This window comes from Oncorhynchus mykiss, chromosome 17, assembly GCF_013265735.2.
Source record: "Oncorhynchus mykiss isolate Arlee chromosome 17, USDA_OmykA_1.1, whole genome shotgun sequence".
Taxonomy (NCBI): Eukaryota; Metazoa; Chordata; class Actinopteri; order Salmoniformes; family Salmonidae; genus Oncorhynchus; species Oncorhynchus mykiss.
Genome location: NC_048581.1, coordinates 17,069,225 through 17,074,224, shown reverse-complemented (window position 1 = coordinate 17,074,224; position 5,000 = coordinate 17,069,225). Strand labels below are relative to the sequence as shown.

The window sequence follows — 5,000 nt, the reverse complement described above, 5'->3', positions numbered from 1 at the left end:
CCCTCTCTCTCTCTCTCTCTCTCTCTCTCTCTCTCTCTCTCTCTCTCTCCCTCTCTCTTTCTCTTTCTTGAACAGCTGTCACTCCTGGTAACATGCACACTTGAAACTTTAATTATAGACTAGCTTAACATTTCACCACCTCACCTCATCCTCCCCCCTCCATCTTCTCTAACCCTCTCCTCTTCTCCTCCATCTTCTCTAACCCTCTCCTCTTCTCCTCCATCTTATCTAACCCTCTCCTCTTCTCCTCCATGCATCTTAAGTACATTCTCTATTTTCCCCAAAGTGCTGACAGGGAGACCTTCTGGAAGACTCCAACTTCAGGAATGTTGACACCCTTCACTCCTCTCTCTCTCTCTCTCTCTCTCTCTCTCTCTCTCTCTCTCTCTCTCTCTCTCTCTCTCTCTCTCTCTCTCTCTCCCGCTCTCTCTCTCTCCTCTCAATTGAATTCAATTGAATTCAAATCAATTCAAGGGGCTTTATTGTCATGGGAAACATGTGTTAACATTGCCAAAGCAAGTGAAGAAGATAATAAACATAAGTGAAATAAATAATAACAAATTAACAGTAAACATTACACATACAACAGAAGTTACAAAACAATAAGGACATTACAAATGTCATATTATGTCGATATACAGTGTTGCAATGATGTGCAAATAGTTAAAGTAAAGCACAAATAAGTTCTTCACTGGTTGCCCTTTTCTTGTGGCAACAGGTCACAAATCTTGCTGCTGTGATGGCACACTGTGGAATTTCACCCAGTAGATATGGGAGTTTATCAAAAGTTTATCAAAAGTCTAATTCTTAGTGGGTCTGTGTAATCTGTGGGAAATATGTGTCTCTAATATGGTCATACATTTGGCAGAAGGTTAAGAAGTGAAGCTCAGTTTCCACCTCATTTTGTGGGCAGTGTGCACATAGCCTGTCTTCTCTTGAGAGCCAGGTCTGACTACGGCGGCCTTTCTCAATAGCAAGGCTATGCTCAGTCTGTACACAACTTAAGTTTGGGTCAGTCACTGTGGTCAGGTATTCTGCCACTGTGTTCTCTCTGTTTAGGGCCAAATAGCGTTCTAGTTTGCTCTGTTTTTTTGTAAATTCTTTCCAATGTGTCAAGTAATTATCTTTGTGTTTTCTCATGTTTTGGTTGGGTCTAATTGTGCTGTTGTCCTGGGGCTCTGTGTGTTTGTGTTTATGAACAGAGCCCCAGGACCAGCTTGCTTAGAGGACTCTTCTCTAGGTTCATCTCTCTGTAGGTGATGACTTTGTTATGGAAGGTTTGGGAATCGCTTCCTTTTAGGTGGTTATAGAATTTAATGACTCTTTTCTGGATTTTGATAATTCTGCCCTGCAGGCACTATTTGATGTTTTACGTGGTACACAGAGGATATTTTTGTAGAATTCTGCATGCAGAGTCTCAATTTGGTGTTTGTCCCATCTTATGAATTCTTGGTTGGTGAGTGGGCCCCAGACCTCACAACCATAAAAGGCAATGGGTTCTATCACTGATTCAAGTATTTTTAGCCAGGTCCTAATTGGTATGTTGAATTGTATGTTTCTTTTGATGGCATAGACGTCTCTCTCTCTCTCTCTCCGTCTCTCTCTCTCTCTCTCTCTCTCTCTCCGTCTCTCTCTCTCTCTCTCTCCATCCATTTCTCTCGCTCCCTCTCTCGCTGTCTCCCCCCTCTCTCTCTCTCTCTCTCTCTCCATCTCTCTATCCCTCCATCTCTCTATCCCTCCACCTCTCTATCACACCATCTCTCTATCCCTCCATCTCTCTATCCCTCCATCTCTCTATCCCTCCACCTCTCTATCACACCATCTCTATCTCTTCATCTTTGTCTCTGCTTACTTTCTTATCTGTCTGTCCATCAGCTGTCTGTGTCTTTGACCTCTGATTGGCTTATTCGCTGTCCTCCAGCGTTGTCATTGCCGTGGTTACTGGGCTAGCAACAGTCTCTGGGACAGCCAATGGTACAACTAAATGTCTGTGTGTTTCTGTAAGAGGGGGCGAGTGGTGTTTCTTGTACCCTCCCTCCCTCACTCCCTTCCTCCCTCTTTATTTCCCATCTCTCCATCCTCTCCATTTTTCTGCACAGCTGTCAGAGGGGAGAGAGAGGGAGCGAAAGGGGGGAGAGGGGGAGAGTGGTGGAGGGGGGAGAGTGGTGGAGAGAGGGGGAAGAGGGGGAGAGAGAGGGAGCAACAGGGGGGAGAGGGGGAGAGTGGTGGAGAGAGGGGGAAGAGGGGGAGAGAGAGGGAGCGACAGGGGGAGAGGGGGAGAGAGAGGGAGCGACAGGGGGGAGAGGTAGAGAGAGAGAGAGAGAGAGAGAGAGAGAGAGAGAGAGAGAGAGAGAGAGAGAGAGAGAGAGAGAGAGAGAGAGAGAGAGAGAGAGAGAGAGAGAGAGAGAGAGAGAGAGAGAGAGAGAGAGAGAGAGAGAGAGAGAGAGAGAGAGAGAGAGAGAGCGTGTGTTCCAGGGGAAGGTTCCAGTTGGCCAGGCTGATTAAATATTAAGGTGACCTCAGAGTTGGCCGGGCACCAACCTCCCCCTTTCTACCCCCATTCTCCCCCCTGGCCTGTCGCATTAACCCCACCTCCCCCCTGCTCATTGACATGTGCAGTCAAGGTGCATTTTCTTAAAGATACAATAACCCCACATCACACACACAAGGATGCACACATACAGCCTTCTCCAGAGTCAGCTAAATTCAATCTCTGTATTTCTCCCTCACTCAAGCACACACACACACACACACACACACACACACACACACACACACACACACACACACACACACACACACACACACACACACACACACACACACACACACACACACACACACACACACACACACACACACACACACACACAGGCATGATAGCATGTAGGATAATATGGAAGTGTTTATTCAACTCTGTGTGCGTATGTGCGTGCGTGTGTGTGTGTGTCTCAGGCTGAGTTCTGGTTTCATTAGCTCCAATACCAGGGTTGCACACACACACATGCACTCACCCACACACACATATGCACTCACTCACAAACGCACACACATGGACACACACACACGCATTGATGCTTGATGGTTTTTTGCGACGGCACTTGAAGAAACTTTCAAAGTTATTTTTCTGGATTGACTGACCTTCATGTCTTAAAGTAATGATGCACCGTCGTTTCTCTTTGTTTATTTGAGCTGTTCTTGCCATAATATAGACTTGGTATTTTACCAAATAGGTCTATCTTCTGTATACCACCCCTACAGTGCCTTGCAAAAGTATTCATCCCCCTTGGTGTTTTTCCTATTTTGTTGCATTACAACCTGTAATTTAAATGAGTTTTTATTTGGATTTCATGTAATGGACAAACAAAAGATTGTCCAAATTGGTGAAGTGAAATGAAAAAAAATGGAAAAGTGGTGTGTGCATCTGTATTCACCCCCTTTACTATGAAGCCCCTAAATAAGATCTGGTGCAACCAATTACCTTCAGAAGTCACATAATTAGTTAAATAAAGTCCACCTGTGTGCAATGGAATGCTTGTGTATATATACTGAGATCATCTGTCACATGATCTCAGTATATATACACCTGTTCTGAAAGGCCCCAGAGTCTGCAAGACCACCAAGCAAGCGACACAATGAAGACCAAGGAGCTCTCCAAACATGTCAGGGACAACGTTTTGAAGAAGTACAGATCGGGGTTGGGTTAGAGAGAAACCTGTTTCAGTCTTCCAGAGATTTGAGACTGGGATGGAGGTTCACCTTCCAGCAGGACAATGGCCTTAAGCATACTGCTAAAGCAACACTCAAGTGGTTTACGGGGAAACATTTAAATGTCTTGGAATGGCCTAGCCAAAGCCCAGACCTCAATCCAATTGAGAATATGTGGTATGACTTAAAGATTGCTGTACACCAGCAGGAACCTAGCCAACTTGAAGAAGCTGGAGCAGTTTTGCTCTGAAGAATGGGCAAAAATCCCAGTGGCTCGATGTGCCAAGCTTATAGATACATACCCCAAGAGACTTGCAGCTGTAATTGCTGCAAAAGCTGTCTCTACAAAGTATTGACTTGGGGGGGGGGGGGGGTGAATAGTTATGCCCGCTCAAGTTTTCAGTTTTTTTTTTGTCTAATTTCTTGTTTGTTTCACAATTAAAAAATATTTTGCATCTTCAAAGTGGTAGGCATGTTGTGTAAGTCAAATGATACAACCCCCCCCCCCCAAAATCTATTTTAATTCCAGGTTGTAAGACAACAAAATAGGCACTGTACCTTGTCACAACACGTTGGCTCAAACGCATTAAGAAGGAAATAACTTTTTTTAAACTTTTAACAAGGCCCATCTGTTAATTTATAGGAATCCAGGAATCCACCTCATGAAGCTGGTTGAGAGAATGCCAAGAGTGTGCAATGCTGTCATCATGGCAATGGGTGGCTACTTTGAAGAATCTCAAATATAAAATATGTATTGATTTGTTTAACACTTTTTTGGTTACTGCATGATTCTATGTGTCATTTCATAGTTTGGATGTCGTACCTATTATTCTACCATGTTGAAAGTTGTAAAATAGAGAAAGACCCTTGAATGAGTAGGTGTGTCCAAACTTTTGACTGGTACTGTATATCGGCCTCTCACACTCTCTAGAGGGTGTTTGTACATTGTAGAGGCGGAGAGCCCTGGCACACACACACACACACACACACACACACATCCCATATGTCATTTGAAAGACTAAGCCACACCTAAGATGGCCGCCCGGCGTGCCAATGTTTGGGCCAATTCACTCAGCCACAACACAAATGGCTGACCTCACAACAACACAACGTAGGCACATTAAGATACAACCTGCAAATTCACAATGTAGATTGTGATTGTAAAATGAGTGCACAAGCAAAAAAGCATGAATTCTGTGACACTGGGGCATACAACCCCTTAAGAAACCTCTGCCCGCATCAGCCAATGACATCTGGCTCTTTACATAACCATGGCAGATATTGTAATGGTT

General features: G+C 44.4%; 1 protein-coding gene across 1 annotated transcript in view; it reads right to left on the bottom strand.

Annotated features, from left to right (window-relative positions):
• Positions 1 to 5,000, bottom strand: part of LOC110493426 (voltage-dependent calcium channel gamma-2 subunit) — an 85,333-nt gene that overhangs the window by 9,428 nt on the left and 70,905 nt on the right. The window lies entirely within an intron of this gene.